Raw genomic sequence first — 22160 nt, 5'->3', positions numbered from 1 at the left:
GATATTTGTCAAAACTGATACATCTCCACAAAAAGTTTCAATCAGTATTTTTCAAAAAATATCTGTTTATTCAGGAAGTTTCTAAATGGCAATGGTAATGAATCAAAGTGGAAGAAGAAAGGATGCTGTCTCCAGCCTGGCTGGAGATGGTACAAGGCTGGCCTCACTATTGTTGAAATCTTTGTGACCAAGAGTAATGAAGATCCCAGTGTCAACCCGAGGCTGTATGCTACCACAGCAGAAAGGAGGAGGTATAGTCTGGAAACCATAGAAGGAAAAATACATGACTGGAGTCCTGTTCTATTCCTTGCACAATTCCTTTGTGATCTAGGAAAATTCATTTAAACTCTTGTGTGTCAGTTTCTCACCTGTAAAATGAGAAATTCTCAAACTAATTTAAGTAACTGTAAAATGCCTGGAGTAGTATGTAAGAACAACATATCACTGAAATCTTGATGCTTTAATGACACAGACTAGCTAAATCTTTGTGTATCCATGATTCAAAACAAGTTATGTTTGATTTGCATCCTGTAAGATAAGTTTTAATTATTTCATATATATTCATTAAAGTGAGCTGTAGCTCATGAAAGCTTATGCTCTAATAAATTTGTTAGTCTCTAAGGTGCCACAAGTACTCCTTTTCTTTTTAAAGTTCATTTTAGACACAGTAATGAATGCTAGTAATTAGTAAGTAAGGCATATCAAATCACCAGTGTTCATGACCAGAATTTCCTGGTAGTGTTTTTCTACCATTTTATGTATTCCTTTCAGGTGGACTAGAGCCTTTTAATTTTAATCCAAATAAATTAATGAGTAAAACTGTTCATAGACAATTATTTTAGTGGAATTAATAAATCAGAGGATTGGAATATAAGATGCAATATTGATTCATTTTCATTGTGGCAAGAGAAAGTATAATCTTCTATTCTCTTGATAAGTTCTCTATTATCCATCTGCGAGGAGTTATCTGGATAATGTACTGGGGCATCCACAATTAGGCTTACTGTTCATATTAGTTATGAACTCCCTTGGTTTAAAGTCACTTTCACTTAAAATCGATACAATTAAATTACCAGTGTTTCTTAGGCCACTATAAATTTTCTCCTGATAATATTTAGCAACCTATTGTTGCTGTATTCTACCCTTACACACTATAACTTTGCATGCAGTTTGGTAGAAACTGGGTTGGAGGAGCATTGTTCTATGAGAAAATAAGAAGCCATGTGATCTGTATTTCCTTTCATTCAATTCATTTATTTTAGTTACTGTATATTATGTAGCTTGAATACATTTAGTTACTGGATATTTCCCCACAGAGCTATCCTGTCTGTTTCTGCTGTGTTTCCAGAACTGAAGTATAGGTTGTATTAAAATATTGATAAAATAAAGAATCAATACTGGACCTTGATGCTAATAATATTGTCAGATTTTCAGTCCCAAGAGCCAGTATTGCATAGTTCAGACTGGGGAAATCAGGCACTCCTGACAAATTTACATCAGTATAAAGGTAGCAGCCTCTCCATCACATATATCGTAAGATAAAAGTTAATTAGGCCACGTCTGCAGCTAACCCAGTAGTGCTCTCATTGTAAAGTGGAAACAGTCAAAAGAGAAATTAAAAGGGAATTGAAAGCATCTGGGGCAGTCCCTTAAATATTAAGACTGACCCATTAAAAATTAGCATGTCTGAGAATGGCAGTTAAAATTATTACCAGGTCTAGGTAATTTTGCAGACAGCACTTATCTTTGGCAAGACCATGAGCAAGCCCAATTTGTCCTTTTTGCAGCAGTCCACATTGGAGAGCTTTCCATGTCCTTCATTAGGTGGTTTCTTGAAACTGTGTCCCTTCAAAGTGGCAGATTTGTTTGCTATTATACTCTGCATGTATAAGATAAAAGGAAAAAGCTAAAGCTCACTCATTTACAGAGGAGGAATATGGGAGAAGTTTGTGTCCATAGTAAATTCATCCTAGGTTGAACCTGTGCAATTGTTAAATACATAGGTGCTGTACCCACCTTAAGTACAAGCAAAGGCAGCATTTAAAAGAAATCATTGCTCAAGAGGATTCATCATCCAACTTCTGTAATTACAAAACTCAGAGAAACAGCAACAGACTGAAATAATCATGAATATGTTTACAACTAAGGAGGTGGGAGACTAGTCATACAGTTGAGATATGACTGTCAACTGGCTTTTTCCTCAAAGGGGGAAAAAAAAGCCAGTTGTCAAATTGTTAAGAGTTTTGACTTCATAATAAATGAAGACAGCTAAGCTTATAAAGTAGCAAGAAAGGGATACAAAAGAGAATACATTTACTCCCTGTCAGCCATTTACTGTAGGAAAATATGTAAATCTCCTGCAAACCAGATTCTATTATCAGATCCATGGATTATATAAACAAACATTTTGAACTATAAGATTAATATAATTTAGGATGCTGATAATATGAGATTTTTCTTGAGGGTTATCATCACTAATCCCCCACTACAGAGAAGTAACCTTGAAAGTAACAGCTTATTTAGAACACTGGATGTGGATGTGAGTGCCAAGAACATGCTATCCATAAGGACAGAAGCATGTGAATCTTGCATCATGCGTGAATTTGCCAGTATTCCTCTTCTCCACTTCATCCCCCTTCATGAAGCAGGGGAGGGAGAAGAATCCAGAAGCAAAGACTGATCCCACTAGAAGACGAGGTGGCAAGAATCACTCCTGCAGAGCTCCCACTACATTGGGAAGGAAAGCTGCTCAAGAGAGGATCAAAGAAAGCAGTAGGAGAGTTTGGAGCAAAGCAGAGTGTAGTAATAGGAAACAAAAGTAAGAGACACTTCAAGCAACAGGAAGGGGTTACAGTATGGTGGAAGGGAAAATGTGACACTAGCAGGAAGAGGAAAGGTAGCAGCATTGCAGAGAGCAGAGACAGGAACCAGATGTCAGCCCACAGCATGGATCCAGGCACAGATTATCCAACAAGAAAAGGAGTACTTGTGGCACCTGAGAGACTAACAAATTTATTTGAGCATAAGCTTTTGTGAGCTACAGCTCACTTCTCTAAGGTGCCACAAATACTCTTTTTCTTTTTGCGAATACAGACTAACACGGCTGCTACTCTGAAAATTATCCAACAAGTTCTTTGAATGCATTGGAGACATTTTTTTTTTAATTTCAGAAGGTGGAGAAAGCCACTAAGGGAGTAGCTGTGCTAGATTTGATTTTGACAAATAGGCAGGAACTGATTGAGAATTTGAAACTGGAAGACAGCTTGAGTGCAAGTGATCATGAAATGCTGAATTCATGATTCTAAGGAATGGTAGGAGGGAAAACAATACAATAAAGATAATGGATTTCAAGAAGGCAGACTTTAGCAAACTCAAGGAGTTGGTAGGTAAGATCCCGTAGGAAGTAAATCTAAGGGGAAAAACACTTTAAGAGAGTTTGAAATTTTTCAAAGGGCATAAGAGCAAATATCCCACTGCATAGGAAAGATAGGAAGTTCAGCAAGAGACTATCCTGGCTTAACCAGGAGATCTTCAATGATTTGAAACTCCAAAAAGAGTCCTACAACAAGGGGAAACTAGGTCAAATTACAAAGGATGAATATAAACAATACAATACAATACAACATGTAGGGACAAAATAAAAAGACCAAGGCACAAAATGATATTAAGCTAGCTAGAGACAAAGAGTAACAAGAAAACATTCTACAAATACATTAGCAGCATTTGTTTCAGTTTTCACCAAAAAGTTTAGTAATGATTGGACATCTGACATAAGGAACGTCAGTGAAAATAAGATCAGATCTGAGGCTACAATAGGGAAAGAACAAGTTAAAAATTATGTAGACAACTTCAAGTTGTCTCCAGGTCCTGATGAATTGCATCCTAAAATATTCAAGTCACTGACTGAGGAGATATGAGTCATTAGCGATTATCTTTGAAAAGTCACGAAAGATGGCAGAGATTCCAGAGGACTTGAAGAAGGCAAATATAGTGCCAATCTATACAAAGGAGAATAAGGACAACCTAGGGAATTACAGACCAGTCAGCTTAACTTCCATACCCAGAAAAGTAATGGAGCAAATAATCAAGCAATCAATTTGCAAGCACCTAGAAGATAAAAAGGTGATAAGTAACAGTCAACATGGATTTCTCAAGAAAAAATTGTGGCAAAGCAACTTAATAGCTTTATTTGACAGGGTAACAAGCCTTGTGGATGGGAAGAAGTGGTAGATGTGGTATATTTTGACTTTAGTAAGGCTTTTGATAGTGTCTCACATGACCTTCTCATAAACAAATTAGCTCCCAGTGGCTGTGGTTCACCATTCCCGGCCAATGGGAGCTGCGGGAAGTGGTGGCCAGAACGTCCCTGTGGCCCACCGCTTCATGCAGCTCCCATTGGTCAGTAACGGCAAACTGTAACCACTGGGAGCTGCAGGGGGGCCATGCCTGCGGATGGTCAATGTCAACAAAACGTCTTGCAGCCCACAATCAGATTACTCTGATGGGCCGCATGCGGGCTGCAGGCTGCCCACTTATTTAGATAATGGCATTGAGAGTACACTTATAACGTTTGCGGACAATACCAAGCTGGGAGGGGTTGCAAGCGCTTTGGAGGATAGGATTAAAATTCAAAATGATCTGGACAAACTGGAGAAATGGTCTGAAGTAAATAGGATGAAATTCAATAAGGACAAATGCAAAGTATTCCACTTAAGAAGGAACAATAAGTTGCACACATGCAAAATGGGAAATGACTGAGTAAGGAGTACTGCAGAAAGGGAATTGGGCATTAAACTGGATCACACACTAAATGAGAATCAAAAGTGTAAGATTGTTTGCAAAAAAAAAAAAGGGAACATCATTCCGGGACATATCAGCAAGAGTGCTGAAAGCAAGACACAAGTCATAATTCTTCCGCTCTACTCCACGTTGATAGGGCCTCAGCTGGAGTATTGTGTCAAGTTCTGGCATTTCAGGAAAGATGTGGACAGATTGGAGAAATTCCAGAGGAGAGCAGCAAAAATGATGAAAGGTCAAAAAACATGACCTATGAGGGAAGATTGAAAAAATTGGGTTACTTTAGTCTGGAGAGAGAAGACTGAGAGAGGATATAACAGTTTTCAAGTACATAAAAGATTGTTACAAGGTGGAGGGAGAAAAATTGTTCTCCCTTAGCCTCTGAGGATAGGACAAGAAGCAATGGACTTCAATTGCAGCAAGGGAGGTTTAGGTTGGACATTAGAAAAAAACTTTCTAGCAGTCAGGGTAGTTAAGCACTGGAACAAATTGCCAAGGGAGGTTGTGGAATCTCCATCATATGAGGTTTTTAAGAACAGGTTCAAATACCTGCCAGGAATGGTCTAGCTATTATGTAGTCTAGCCTTGAGTGCAGGGGACTGCATTAGATGACCTCTCAAGGTCCCTCCAATGTTTTATTTTTATGATTTTATGATCTAAGTAGAATAAGGAGCTTAAGTGCATTTTGTCTCTTTCTAGTGGCTAGTTCACATAGTGGGTAGGAGCCTCGTATCACTAGCAGCTAATGGAATTGCTAGTTATTGCAAGTCATAGAAGACCTGACTGCTGCACCTATGTTTTTCATAATGAAGGTCCCTGGGTTCTAACATCATTGATAACCCATGGTGGTGGTGGGATGGGGGGTTGTTACACAAGGAATACTACAGGTGGAGTTGGTAGTGCCAGCTGTAATTAAGGACTCCCATTATGAGCCCATTCTAGTTGCTTATAACTTTGCCAGACTAACTGTTTAGGCAGAAATCTTCAATGCATGTGTGATGCTGGAAGAGCAGGTGGCAGCTCATGCCAAGGCTCCTAGGTCTCACTGAGAAATGCATAGCTGGAAACTAGTCTGGCTCACCTGTGTGTTAATATTGTTAAAACCAAAGACAAGTTTGTAAGAATATGTTTAGTGTCTCGACTTGATGAAATGTTTGTAGGATACTGCATACATTGATCTCATTTATAACATCTGTAGTCCATGCTACAAAGTTATATTGAGTGTTAAATGAGTGAACCATATACCTTCAAATCAGCGGCACTGCGATGGGTACCCGCATGGCCCCACAGTATGCCAACATTTTTATGGCTGACTTAGAACAACGCTTCCTAAGCTCTCGTCCCCTAATGCCCCTACTCTATTTGCGCTACATTGATGACATCTTCATCATCTGGACCCATGGAAAAGAAGCTCTTGAGGAATTCCACCATGATTTCAACAATTTCCATCCCACCATCAACCTCAGCCTGGACCAGTCCACACAAGAGATCCACTTCCTGGACACTACGGTGCTAATAAGCGATCGTCACATAAACACCACCCTATATCGGAAACCTACTGACCGCTATTCCTACCTACATGCCTCTAGCTTTCATCCAGATCATACCACTCGATCCATTGTCTACAGCCAAGCGCTACGATATAACCGCATTTGCTCCAACCCCTCAGACAGAGACAAACACCTACAAGATCTCTATCATGCATTCCTACAGCTACAATACCCACCTGCTGAAGTGAAGAAACAGATTGACAGAGCCAGAAGAGTACTCAGAAGTCACCTACTACAGAACAGGCCCAACAAAGAAAACAACAGAACGCCACTAGCCATCACCTTCAGCCCCCAACTAAAACCTCTCCAACGCATCATCAAGGATCTACAACCTATCCTGAAGGACGACCCATCACTCTCACAGATCTTGGGAGACAGACCAGTCCTTGCTTACAGACAGCCCCCCAATCTGAAGCAAATACTCACCAGCAACCACACACCACACAACAGAACCACTAACCCAGGAACCTATCCTTGCAACAAAGCCCGTTGCCAACTCTGTCCACATATCTATTCAGGGGATACCATCATAGGGCCTAATCACATCAGCCACACTATCAGAGGCTCGTTCACCTGCGCATCTACCAATGTGATATATGCCATCATGTGCCAGCAATGCCCCTCTGCCATGTACATTGGCCAAACTGGACAGTCTCTACGTAAAAGAATGAATGGACACAAATCAGACGTCAAGAATTATAACATTCAAAAACCAGTTGGAGAACACTTCAATCTCTCTGGTCACTCGATCACAGACCTAAGAGTGGCTATACTTCAACAAAAAAGCTTCAAAAACAGACTCCAACGAGAGACTGCTGAATTGGAATTAATTTGCAAACTGGATACAATTAACTTAGGCTTGAATAGAAACTGGGAATGGATGAGTCATTACACAAAGTAAAACTATTTCCCCATGGTATTTCTCCCTCCCACCCCCCCGCCCCCCACTTTTCCTCTGATATTCTTGTTAACTGCTGGAATTAGCCTACCTTGCTTGTCACCATGAAAGGTTTTCCTCCTTTCCCCCCCCTGCTGCTGGTGATGGCTTATCTTAAGTGATCACTCTCCTTACAGTGTGTATGATAAACCCATTGTTTCATGTTCTCTCTGTGTGTGTATATAAATCTCTCCTCTGCTTTTTCCACCAAATGCATCCGATGAAGTGAGCTGTAGCTCACGAAAGCTTATGCTCTAATAAATTTGTTAGTCTCTAAGGTGCCACGGGTACTCCTTTTCTTTTTGCGAATACAGACTAACACGGCTGCTACTCTGAAATCTGTGAACCTCTGTAACTATGTAACTGACCAAAGAGGAAAGAAGCATTAATTAATGTAAAGTGCTGGTCCTACACATAATAAGGCCCAATGAAACCAAATGAGCCATTGTGAAATGTCAAAGGACAATGATTTTGTTGATTGTCTCCCATAAACCCATGAAGAGGAGACAGGGGCCAATACTTGTCCCATAAGTTTGAACTCTGGGGGGAAAAGGGAATAAAAATGCCTGACCAAAAGGAACTGTATCACTATACTGCATGGAATTTGAAGAGGGCAATGTTTGTCAGCATAAGCAAGAGATCCCCAAGCTGCTTGGCTTGGGTTAGCTGTAAAAGACATAGAAAGCTTGTGTATTACAGCAGAGAGTCTACTACCTTTTGAAAATGAAGACTAGATGATGTGTGTATATGTGTGTACATACCTGCTTTAACCTTGTAAATAACTAATTTATTTTTCTTAGTTATTTAATCTTTAGTTAGTTTAATATAGGATTGGCTACAAGCCAATCTTTGGTGAGAGATGTAAGGTACAATTAAGCTGGGGTAAGTTACTGGTCCTTCAAGACTGGGAGTAAACAATGTTGTTGTGTTTTTTGGTGTAAGACAGTGGTTCTCAAAGCCACTCCACCGCTTGTTCAGGGAAAGCCCCTGGAACGTCGGACCAGTTTGTTTACCTGCCCGTCCGCAGGTTCAACCAATCGCAGCTCCCACTGGCCATGGTTCGCCGCTCCAGGCCAATGGGGGCTGCGGGAAGGGTGGCCAGCACATCCCTTGGCCCGCGCTGCTTCCCGCAGCCCCCATTGGCCTGGAGCGGCGAACCGCTGCCAGTGGGAGCTGCGATCGGCCGAACCTGCAGATGCGGCAGGTAAACAAACCGGTCTGGCACGCCAGGGGCTTTCCCTGAACAAGCGGTGGACCAGCTTTGAGAACCACTGGTGTAAGAGACTGTCACAATGGTAGGCTGGCCTAGGTGGCAAGATAGAGGAGTACGCAAGGAGCACATCCATGACTCCATGCTAAGACTGTTATAATACTTGAGGAGTTAACACTTGATACTTGGTTGGTGAAATCTAAGTATAGAACACACAACCAGTTTGGGGTTTGTGCCCAGCTTCTTAACAGTCTGTCATGAGCTTGGCACTCTTGGTTGTGAGGCGCTCTAGATGACCTGCCACCATGTGCCTGCCTCAGGCTGAATTGTTTTGGACAACAAGGAGTCAAAAATTATTCGACTGTTTCCAAGAATGAAATGAGGGGAAAATGTTATTTTGCACATGTAAACAAGTCTTAGAGCAGCGTGGATGAGAAGCTCTAGCACCTTTGGATCAAGGGTTTGAAATTTGGCTGGAGGGTCACCCTAGTGTTCTTGTAAAAACAGAACCTAAATTCAGCAAAGTTATAAGCCTCTGGAAAAAAAAGTCTCATTTTGTACATACTCAGTAAAGACTCAATTTGCCAATTAAATTCTCATGAGATTCTGTCTGCACTGAGTGTGTGGCATCCCCTTGTTGCTCTAATGGGCCAATTGGATGGTGCAGCACTATTGCCAGAGTGACTGAGCATGCTCCATTCCAGCGATGCAGCAGGACTATCCTTAACATTACTCCTTGTGCCAGTTGTGGGCAATCTTAATTCAGCACTTCCCTCTCCCCCTCCCCCTTGTGCTTATACATTATTATCATAGTCTTTAATTAAATGATCACATGCGTTGTAATGTATGATTGGGGAAAACAGTAACTAAAACTGTACTAGTATTACAGCTTAATTCACCGTTGCCAATTATTTAAGCTATTGTACACACAGACACACTCTCTCTCTCTATTTCTTTCCTCTCCTCCTTAGGTAATGAAATTACCCTCAACATTACACTGGTCTGAGGTGCAGGATGAACACTATTCAACCCTGGCCCAATATAAGGCTTCAGGTCCAATATCCTATTAATTATTAGGGCTAGAAACAGGAAATTAAGTCTATTAGAAATCCTGGAAGCAATAGTAGTCAGAGCCCCATTTCCTTGGGTATAAGTTTCAAGCCTTGGTATATTGTGAGACATTAATCTTTTGGAAAAGCTATTTATGTATTTTATTTTATGTATTTTGAGGGGAAAGGGAGAGAAAGTTCCTGGACTGAGAACCTAGAGATCTCTCTTTGGGAAATACTTGCCTATTCTATCTTCTTGTCTGTCATTCACCCAAGGAGGAAGCTACAGTCTTTCCCTTGGACAACAGAGAGACTCCAGCTCTCCTAATACTAATTCCAGTGCCTAATGGCCATATGTCATTTGGACTGGAAGGGACTGTGGATTCTTCAGTTTCTTGGAAATAAAGGAGCTTGGCATCTGCATACAATAGTTGCATGACTGCCTCAATAAGAAGGATTTTTTCAAGATCAGTGGAACCCTCAAGGGCTATGGAGCTCATCTGGGCTCTGCAGGTCATGAGAGCTCCACATTGCAGCCATGCCAGCTTTCAAGATCCAGTCCATAGTGAATGAACTGTCTCATTTACCATCTGCAACAGAGCTATTACTGGTACAGAGACAAACACCTACAAGATCTCTATCATGCATTCCTACAGCTACAATACCCACCTGCTGAAGTGAAGAAACAGATTGACAGAGCCAGAAGAGTACCCAGAAGTCACCTACTACAGGACAGGCCCAACAAAGAAAATAACAGAACGCCACTAGCCATCACCTTCAGCCCCCAACTAAAACCTCTCCAACGCATCATCAAGGATCTACAACCTATCCTGAAGGACGACCCATCACTCTCACAGATCTTGGGAGACAGGCCAGTCCTTGCTTACAGACAGCCCCTCAATCTGAAGCAAATACTCACCAGCAACCACACACCACACAACAGAACTACCAACCCAGGAACCTATCCTTGCAACAAAGCCCGTTGCCAACTCTGCCCACATATCTATTCAGGGGACACCATCATAGGGCCTAATCACATCAGCCACACTATCAGAGGCTCGTTCACCTGCGCATCTACCAATATGATATATGCCATCATGTGCCAGCAATGCCCCTCTGCCATGTACATTGGTCAAACTGGACAGTCTCTACGTAAAAGAATGAATGGACACAAATCAGACGTCAAGAATTATAACATTCAAAAACCAGTTGGAGAACACTTCAATCTCTCTGGTCACTCGATTACAGACCTAAGAGTGGCTATCCTTCAACAAAAAAGCTTCAAAAACAGACTCCAATGAGAGACTGCTGACTTGGAATTAATTTGCAAACTGGATACAATTAACTTAGGCTTGAATAGAGACTGGGAATGGATGAGTCATTACACAAAGTAAAACTATTTCCCCATGTTATTTCTCCCCCCCATCCCACCCCACCCCCCACTGTTCTTCAGATATTCTTGTTAACTGCTGGAAATAGCCTACCTTGCTTGTCACCATGAAAGGTTTTCCTCCTTCCCCCCCCCCGCTGCTGGTGATGGCTTATCTTAAGTGATCACTCTCCTTACAGTGTGTATGATAAACCCATTGTTTCATGTTCTCTGTGTGTGTGTATATCAATCTCCCCTCTGTTTTTTCCACCAAATGCATCTGATGAAGTGAGCTGTAGCTCACGAAAGCTTATGCTCTAATAAATTTGTTAGTCTCTAAGGTGCCACAAGTACTCCTTTTCTTAGAGCTATTACTATGAGTGACATTGCTTCCCAGTCTGCCTATGAGGTTTTTGGTCATGAAGTTGCTTTATATTGACACCTAAGCGTAAACTCATTACAATTAAATAAAAACCATATGATACCCTAATTTAGAGAACACCTTCTCTTGCAAGAAAGGCGTAATGAAATAAATGCAGTATTTGTGGAAATAGTTGTGACCTCTATCCCAGATCATCCTGGACAGATTTCCTTGTGTAGTTTGAATCAGAAAAATTCAGAGTTGTCTGAGCTTTCCATCTGAAGACATTCTATACAGGGTGACTAACTTCAGATTCCTCTTCATATGTCAGTTTGCCATCCTTTTATTTTGCTTCTTCAAACTTCCTTCCAAACCAGTCATATTTTTTCAGTTTCTGAACCATACTGTACTCTCACATCGAAAGTGTTCCATGCAATCAAGAATATGGAAAAAAGTCTAATTTAGCAAACAGTGAACCTAATGAAATTGAAATCAACTATTCCAGTAGCATGGAGGCTCAAAGAAATGCATTTAGTTTGTGGCATTGAATTTTATCTTCAATAATACAGTGATCTGCTTCACCAGGCTGTTCTGTGAAGCCAATTTTTTTTATTGTGGGGCCTGATTCTGTACTAGTGCACTGAGCACTACCAACTCCCTATAATTGTAATGGAAGAGGAGTGTTTCAGGTCCATAGTAAAGGGAGTGTTATTAAAAAAATGGATTTTATTGGCACACAGCACATATTTTAGATGCAGGGGACAGAATGTTATTGCGGGAATTCTCTTCTTTGTATTTTCAACACAGTCAAAATATTTTCCATGTTTCAGCATTTTGTAGGCGACACATTTGTGGCTGTTTGTAGGGTTTGCAATGTTCAGATCAGTCTCTGGGTAATGGATTAGTCAGCAAAGGATGATAATGAGAATGCACTGATCATATGATTTTGAAATTTAATTACAGATTTTTCATGTATGTGAAAATTTAGGGATCCCCCTTCATTTTCTCGATCCCTTTTTAACCTTCTTCCATTTTGCTAAAGAAAAGGGAAGGGGACTGGAAAGAGGAATAAAGAAAGGGGGGGAGGGGGAAGCAAAAACTGAAAATAAAACCAAAAAAAAATTGGTTTGGGGATTCATTTTAAAAAATAGAAAGTTGTTAAAATAATTCCACAGAAGTTCATTTTAAAAAAAGGCTATTTCCCCCCATGATTTAACCCCATTTGAAGAGTTTTGACAAGCTCTACTTGTAAAGGAAGCATACCTGTTTTAGTCCAAATCTACATTTGGAAGGCTTTGCCAGTGTAGCTATACTACACCAGCAAAGTGGTCTTAGGGCATGGCTACACTTGCAGATGTAGAGCGCTGAGAGTTAAACCAGCTCTCGGAGAGCACAGTATGGAAAGTGCTGAAGTGTGTCCACACTGTCAGCTGAAAGCACACTGGCATGGCCACATTTGTGGCACTTGCAGTGGCAATCGGAGCAGTGCATTATGGGCACCTATCCCACAGAGCACCTCTTCCCATTCTGGCGCTTTGGCTTGTGGGAAGGGGCGGGGGATGCGGGGCATTCTGGGTCTTGTCCCAACTCCCCATGATGCCTCGCTTCACATCCCAGCAATCCCTGTGCTTCTGTTCACATTTGGCACTATCCTTCAACATTTTTGTACTGCGCGATCTGTCTTCCCTTTCGGTCTGTGGTAATGGATCCCAAAGTGCTGAGGAGTATGCTGAGTACGTCAAATGTGGCAGTCGAGTTACTCCTCAAGCTACAAACTTGCAATGAGGAGTCTGACGATATCAACTCAAGTAATGCATATGACACAAGTTTGTTTGTGGCATTCATGGACATGCTCACCACTATGGAATGCCACTTTTGGGCTTGGGAAACAAGCACTGAGTAGTGGGATTACATTGTCCTGCAAGTCTGGGATGAGGAGCAGTGGCTGCAGAACTTTTGGATGAGAAAAGCCACTTTCATGGGACTGTGTGAGGAGCTTGCCCCCATCCTGAGGCGCAAGGAAACAAGATTGAGAGCTGACTTTCCAGTGGAGAAGCGGGTGGCTATTGCAATCTGATAATGTCTGGCAACTCCAGACAGCTACCCATCAGTTGCTAACCAGTTTGGAGTGGGAAAGTCGACCATTGGAATCATGTTGATACAAGTTTGCAGGGTCATTAATAGCATGCTGCTCAGAAGAACCGTGACTCTGGGCAACATGCATGACATTGTGGCTGGCTTTGCACAAATGGGTTTCCTTAACTGTGGAGGGGCAATAGATGGGACACATATTCCAATTCTGGCACCAACCCACATAACCTCTGAGTATGTTAATCGGAAGGGGTATTTCTCTATGGTTCTCCAGGAGCCTGTGGATCACCGTGGGTGTTTCATTGACATTAATGCAGGCTGGCCTGGAAAGGTGCATGACGCATGCATCTTTTGGAACACTGGCCCGTTCAGGAAGCTGCAAGCCAGGACTTTTTTCTCAGAACAGAAGATCACTGTAGGGGAAGTTGAAATGCCCATTTTGATCCTTGGAGACCCTGCTTCCCTTTAATTCCATGGCTCATGAAACCCTACACAGGGAGCCTTGACAGCAGCAAGGAGCGGTTCAACAACAGGCTGAGCCAGTGCAGAATGACTGTGGAGTGTGCTTTTGGCCATTTAAAGGGCTGCTGGTGCTCTCTGTATGGGAAGCTGGACCTGGCCAATGACAGCATCCCCACGGTTATATCTGAGTGCTGTACCCTCCATAACATTTATGAAGGGAAGGATGAAAGATTCACTCAGGCATGAAACTCGGAGGTTCAACACCTGGAGGCTGAATTTGAACAGTCAGAGAGCAGGGCTATTAGAGGGGCCCAGCATGGGGCTGCAAAGATTAGGGATGCCTTGAGGGAGCAATTTGAGGCTGAAAGCAAACAGTAATGTTTGGTGCCCTGCATGGGAGTGGAGTGCAGTGGTTCCAATGTTAGTAGGAATCTGTGCTTGCTACACTGACTTGCAGTGCCTGTTGCTTTCCTAGGCTAAGGTATCTTTTACTTAATGCAATAATAAAGAATGTTTTCAAAGCCAAAAAAGCCATTTATTTAAAATAAAATTCATTTATTGAAAAAACAACTGCTTGGGAAACAGAAAGGGCAAGGAGATGGGGTGGGGAACGGTTCAATCACAGATTTGTGTATGTTCTGTTCTCATACTCAGCCTTCCTGTCTGGAGTGCTGTGCAATGTGTGCTGCACTTCAGGATGGCTATACTGCATGGTGATGGGGGTTGAGTGCAGTGGGTAAGGGTCATAGTTTGCAGGGCTGGGTGGTGAAGCCACAGGTGCTGGAGGTAGCTGGTGGCGAGAAGAACCTGGATGTTGGGGAAAGTGGGTTGGTGGTGACATGGGGGCACAAGGGAAAGAGTTTTGGGACAAGGGCTGCTGGGAAGGGGGGCATGGTAGTGCTCTGCCTGCATGTCTATGAGTGCCTGGATCAAGTCCACTTGGCACTCCATAATGCTTATCAGCCAATCCATGCTTTATTGCCAGTGCTCCGTGCTTTGGTGCCCTCACTCTGCATTCTGCTGGTGGATCCTCCTTTCACTCTCCCTCCACTCCTGGGTTTTTTGATTTTCATTAAGGGACTGCTGCATGACTTCATGAAGCATGTCTTCTATGCTTTTCTATGGCCTCTTCCTAATTCTTTGGCGTCTTTCGGCCGGTGATAACATAGATGGCTGAGATCTCAAGGTAGCATCTGTAAAGGCAAAATGCAACATTTAACAGAGGCGGCATTGTTCACATCAGACAGAGCAATGATTCACCTGTACTTAAAGACAAGCACAGTCTAATGATAGCAGAATTTGCCCGTCCAAAAGCGAGTGCACATAACCCACAGGAGCCCCAAAATGGTGAGTAAGCACAGGGTCAAGGGGGACTGATTGTTTCACACTGTATTATCCTCTGGGGTTCTGTGCCTTGGGGAGAGCCAACAGCTGAACACTGTCCCCACGTTTTCCACAGGAGTTCATCCTGGAAGATATCTCACTGCTGAGAGTGACCTGGGAAGCAAGGGTGACCTGGGAAGCAAGTCTTCTACTACAATGAAGCTTCCACCCTGGCCAACAGCTGAACACTGTCCCCACGTTTTCCACAGGAGTTCATCCTGGAAGATATCTCACTGCTGAGAGTGACCTGGGAAGCAAGGGTGACCTGGGAAGCAAGTCTTCTACTACAATGAAGCTTCCACCCTGGCTCATATGCAGTTTGCCTGTGTGCAGCAATGGTCCCCTCATGGCATGGTGGTGCGGACATGTTCGCCTGACTGGGACAAGGAGTACAATAGTGCTCCCAAGGAACCTGTGCAAGTGTATTGCACAGCTTCTGGATGAGGCCGATTACTATGATGTGAGAGAGCACATCAACACCCTATTCCGCATTTAGGCATGCATACAGCCCTAACCCTCTTCACCCCAAGAGCCCGCACCAAATAATTTTCTTCCCAAAATAAAAGTCGCTTACGGGGCACATCCTCCCACAAGCACCGGCCACTGTGACTGCCTACTTTCCTCCTGACTTGAGAACAGCTCCTGGCTGCATGCATCTAGGGATGCCGGGGTGCCTTCCTCCTCCTCATCACCCTCACTCCCGCTTTATTCCTCCTCCTGCCTTGTTGAACTGGGTTCTGACGTGCCCATGGTGGTATTTGGAGTGGAGGTGGGGTCACCCCCCACTATTGCGTCCATTTCTTTGTAGAAATGGCAGGTTGTGAGGGCAGCACCGGAGTGGCGGTTTGCCTTGCAGGCTTTGCAGTAGGCATTCTGCAGCTCCTTCACTTTAACCCTGCACTGCAGTGCATCCTGGTCATGGCCCCTCTCCATCATGTCCCTTGATATCTGCCAGAAGGTATCATAATTCCTATGGCTGGAACACAGATGGGACTGGACAGCTTCCTCCTCCCAAACACTGATGAGGTCCAGCACTTTGCCATTGCTCCATACTGGGGGCCTGGCGCATGGAGGCATGGTCACTTGGAAAGATGTGCTGAGAGCACTCCATACCTGGCTGAGCAAACAGGAAGGGGATTTTCAAAATTCCCAGAGAATTTAAAGGGCGGGTCTGATGGTTGGTCACCTGAAGGCAGGGCAGTAGAATTCAAATTGATGATCAGAGTGGCTAGGGATTGTGGGGCAGGGATTGTGGGACACTTCTGGAGGCCAATCAGAGTGCACTAACACACCAGGGCGTTTACACTGGCTCCACGGTGCTCCAGCCAGGATGCACCATGCGTTATGCCTCTCACGGAGGTGAATTACCAGGAGTGCTCCAACTGGGGAGTCAGGGCGCTCTACATGCCTTGCCAGTGTGGATCCGTCATGAGTTAGAGCACATGGGGCTGCTTTAATGCACTCTAATTCACAAGTGTAGCCATGCCCTTAGTGTGGATGCATCTTATAATGGAAAAACTGAGCATTTGCTGGCATAACTTATTATGTGCTGTATATTAATATATAATATTGTTCATAAGGATAATTTACTGTGTACAAGGACCCAGCACATGCAGTAGTAAAAGGAACAAACCTGGGTTCTCTGTAGGAGTACGAAGGTAGTAAAGTAGTCAGCATTATTTGTCTCCTTTCATTTCTGCACATGTTAAAGGTATACATAATAACGAGTGATCAAGAGAAGATAGATTTACTACTTCTGCTCACCCTGTCTCATAAATAGAAGCCTTATAGCAAAGGGTACTACAAAACACATGTGTCCTAACATGATGTCAGGGCCTGTTATTCACTTACTGAACTATGGCTGATGACCTTTTCCTAATTAAAGCAGCTGCGACGTCTGGCTATGTATAAATCAGACTGAGACAAGCTGAAGACCACAGTCTCTCTGAGAGAATGGCATACTGGCAGGTCTTCAGGAGTCAATGTTCATGAGAAATGAAAAATCCATTCAGTAGTTACTATATTTACCATGGTTGCCAGTTTTAATCTGCTTTACCTAAAGATACAGACATCTTATTGGGGATTATTCGAACCCAAGGGAAAAAATGTTTCTACTGCATTGGGAAAGTATTCTGCTAAGCTTGCAAGGGACCACTAAGCAAAAGAGCACTTTTTTGCCAAAATTTCTGAAGTGAGTTCATTTGTTAATGAACATTCCCATCATAAATGGTAGTACAATATTTACTTGACCTAATTTCTTGGCTATTTGATACATTCTGAATCCTGAGGAAACAAAATATGTAACATAATAATAATGCTTAGGGCAGAAAAATAAATTCAATACATAGTTTGAAGATTTCCATTCTTCCAGGATAGAAAATATATCAGCAGCCTATGCAGTTTTGAAACCTGTAGATGGAAAGTAGAATCTGTGCTCTGAAACATACATTGTACCTTATAGAATCTGCTGTAGTGTAAAGATTAGCAATAACATCTTATCAGTTCTTAGCAGAACACAGTAATTGCTCAGATTTCCAAAAGGCTAATCCATCTATTTTAAATTGGTGAATGTACACAGTCATTAGATAGAGAAGTGACTTTTTCCACCTCCAAATTCAGCGTGTTTGAACTTTGCTTAGTCTGTTTATGGCAATTTGCTTTATGGCCAGGGAAAATTGTTTAATGGACATTACAAAAAAAAAAAAGGCAACAGCAATATCATGGAATTAGCAACAAAAGTCTAACTTACCCCTGACATGTTTTTAATTTAGCCTTGCAATTTACTCTCTTTCTTCTTTTGGAGTTAAAAACTATCTTATCTATAATAACTGTTTAGGCTGCATATATATCCATTAGGCCACAATTGCCCACTCTTCACTTATACAGTAAAACTAGAGGCACTGCATTTCTCAATAATTATTGTGTGCTTTGGCAAGTATGAGGCTGAAGGCTAAGATATCGAGAGTCATGATAATGACTTGAACCCTTCTGACTCTTGAGATCATTGCTGTAACCTACATATAGTTCCTGTGTCTTGCCTGGTTTCAATCTTCAGCCAACTTGCCCTTGAACAAGTCCTAGTGACATGGACACTGTGCCATTGGATGCAAATTAATTAAAACTGCATGCCAGCAGCAAAATTGATGGCATCAGAGCGTGAATCTTTTCTCATTTTCCCTCAGCAGCTGTACATACATTTTGAACAAGAGGGAGATAAAATAGAACCTTTTTGAGCCCTAATCAATTTCCCCAAACTGGGACTGCTTAGAGAGAATAAACTTTTAAATCAGTACTGTCTACCACAGCCAGAGACCACAAAGAAGGCAACAAAACTTAATGGCCAACGGTATACAAGACTGCTGTCAAAACTAATAAAATCAGCAAGTATACCCCACCTGGCCCAGTTAGGAGGAATTATTAAAAATCTAGACTTATGTAGTTTAGTATCATACCCAGGCTGAAAGCACAAATGAGAGGCATCAAGGAAGTCTAAGAATTTCAGATGACAAGGCAACTTTTGAGCTACCCCCACCTTCTAAATAACCTTCCCCCAAAAGGGATAATTGAGATATGGTGATCACTGGGAAAATTATCAACATCAATAGATTGTTTCTTGCTCAAGGTTCTAACCACAACTCAAGTGAAGAAAGTTGGCACCCTGTTTTCCCATATGGAAGCATCAACAGTCTTGAGAGTGACACTAAACTTCTTCACTAGCCATCAGCACCACTTCCTATGAGCAAACTTTCCCTGAGAACATCAGTGAGGGAAACTAGCCAAAATCGTAAGACCTCATATTTATGTCCATCAGATATGGATCTAACCCAAGGTAGAAAATTTCTTATTCTAGGAAAAGCCTAAGTGTTTCAGAGCAGAGGCCAACAGGATTCAGTAGGCTGTCAGCCATCAAGAACAGTCTTCCTGGTGAAGGATTTGCACATAAAGTGGAGGAGAAGAAAACCCTCTTCAGGCACCACAACAGCCACAGGAAAAAAACCTAAAACTCCGCTACAGTTGATCAAAATCAGAGCAGAACATTTCTGCCATATGTATTCAAACTGCCTGCAACACTTGTAATCTTTCATAGATCAGATATAGCATAAGCAGGGGAGAGACAACCTGAGATAGGGAATTGGGGTGACAGAAACTGGAAGTGGGTCAGGAAGGGAAACGGAAAGAAATGGGAGGCAATATGTGGGGAGAGACTCACATTGGATGAAGAGGCAGGGCTGGGGGAGAAAGACTGGGACTGCTGGGCAAGGAGACTGGGTAGAAACTCAGTGAAACAGGTTAGAGGAAACAGAGGAGACAGATCTGACAAGGAGGCGAGGTACAGAGAGAGAATTGGGACTGGCTGGGTAAAGAGATGGGAGCAAGGAATGGAAGGCACTGAGCCTGGGACTGGTTGTCCAGAGGGGTGAGACTACAGATTACTATGAAATAATAGAAGCCTGCGATAGGGATGAGAATCCTGTGAAGTAGAGACTGGGATTGGCAAGGTGAGAAGGACAGGACTGGGACCATGGAACCTGGAGTGGGGGAGAGATAGGACTGAGACAGGTTGGAGGGGATGGGACAGAAAGGGTCATCCTTGAAGGAAGGGAACAGACAGAAGAGCCTGTGCCCAATAAAGAACACTCCTCTCCAGAGCCTGAAATGGACCCCAAGATTCTCGAGTCTCACTATTCCTCTGCTGTCACAAATATCTGTGAAATCCACTGGCAAAGTGTCCCATCCCTCTGTATTGCTGATTCACACAGAAGATGGTAACCCACTCTTGTTATCACTTATTCTCAAATAGCTCAAGTCGCAGACATCTGTGTGATGAACTAAACATGTGGTGTCAATATGCTAGGATTCCTATTTTTTGGCTGAAAAAAATGAAAACAAATTTTGAGAACTAGATTAATTTTTTGACATTTCCTTTTGTAATGACATTTTCTAAATTAAATATCTATTTCAAGTTGCAATATTTTCTAAATGAAATGACAAATCAAAATTCAAAATGTTTCATTCAACCCAAACGATGTTTTTGTTTCAGCAAGAAACCAAAAAATTAAATTTTGATTCAAAACCAACTTTTATTAAGTATTATTAATCAGTTCAGCTACTGAACCAAAAATCAATGATGTGCTCAGTTCTAATTGTGATACCATCTTTAATTAAACGATCACATACTGTTTTTTCTACAAGACCCAAAAGAGGAGAGAACAAAATAATGAATAGCTGATTATTCATTGAGCTTTGTCCACGCTGTGGAAAAATTTTTGTATGGTATCCTGTAACTAAAGACACTCACAATGCATATGCACAAAGGGGCCAAATGAAGATAGTACAGGCAACCTTAATTCTGACACTTCCTAACTTTTGAATATTTGACTTTGCAACCTCAATAATGTTCTTTAACATAGATTTCTGTTTTTATTACATATGTAAAAGTGATCTGAAAGAGATTAGCCTGAAATATAGTTTCCTGTGCATATTCCTAAATTCCTAGAGTATGGGATAGGCATCTAAAATAATCTGAAACATAGTGTGTGATAAAGAGCTGTTGAGACGCATCTTGTAAACTCTTTGTGAGCGTGCTTACGGGATCAGACACACAGATTGCCAAAGCGTATAAACAAATGCTAGATGTAAACAAACCAAGGAGGAGCTGAAAGAGGCAACAAGCAATATGAAGAGAAGAGAAGTTTGCTGCTCTCAGCACTTCAAGTCACATGGACAGAGCTACTGCTTAATAAAAGAAGCTATTATACTGATCACCCCAGATGAGATCGTACTTCCCAGTGAAATTTTTATAGACCTATATTGCTTTAAACCATGATGTTCATATATTGCTGCCTAGGACATTAACTATCAGACTGGGGAAAAAATAGCAAACACTCAGACAGCATGAGCAACTTACATAGGGCCAGATTCTGGCACAGAGGGTGATATCTGAATGTAAGGTGCCCCCTTGGTCCCTGTTCCTGTTACTCACACAGAGTGAGAGGCAGAGGAGCAGCCACCCTTGCAAAGTTGCTGTTCCCCCTCTTGCCCAGGTGAGCAGGGAGTTAGTATCTGCAAAGGGGGAATTAATGCAGCCTAAATTCTGCCTCCCTTCACAGTGCGCTAGGTGATGCAGCGGTACTGTCACAACAGGGGACGTATACTCTGCCAGTGCCCTGATGCAAGGTACATTCCCCTGGAGCAGGCCGATTGTGACTCAGTCACAGTCTACTCTCAAGCTGCTCTTGGGACAGTAAAACAATATGCTGCCACATACACAAGCCTCATTCCAAAGCCATGACTGAGTTCACACAATGTAGTCATTTAGGGAGGGATTTTCAAAAGCACCTCCATGGCCTATGAGCACAAAGCCCATTGAAAGTCAATAGTCCTTTTGCCCCTAAGTCACTAAAGTACTTTGGAAAATTCCATGCTCAAATGGCACCTCAGTGTGTGTTATACTTGGGAATTATTATAATATCCAACCTTGATAAATTATTATTTATCTTCCTCTGGAGTCACAACAAATAAAGGATTGCACTCAAATATCTTGCTGTTTGGTTCTCCTGCATATTGGAAGTGTTTTTTTTATGGATCAGAAAAGATAGCAGTGATCCAAAAAAGCTTGCTTCCTGTAATTTACTGTTCTATTTCATCCCTTCTGCCCACAGAAGTACCAAGCATATTTTTGAAAGGTCTGGAAAAAAAAATTATATAGAAGACACAGAAAACACTGCAACTCTATAGACCAATTCTAATTCTGGTAGTGAGCAATTAGCTAACCCATGTGTAGAGCTGGAAAAATGAGACACTAAAATCACTCTGACATTGCCTTTATCACCAATATACAAAAAACGAGCATTTCAGTATCAGATTAGTAAAAAGGGAACTTTGAAGCCTGGGAAACAGCAAACACAGCATTACTTTCAGAGTAAAATAGCCTCCTGTTTGCACAAATTA

Source organism: Dermochelys coriacea, chromosome 5 (genome assembly GCF_009764565.3).
Source record: "Dermochelys coriacea isolate rDerCor1 chromosome 5, rDerCor1.pri.v4, whole genome shotgun sequence".
Classification (NCBI taxonomy): Eukaryota; Metazoa; Chordata; order Testudines; family Dermochelyidae; genus Dermochelys; species Dermochelys coriacea.
This window is presented reverse-complemented; position numbering follows the sequence as displayed.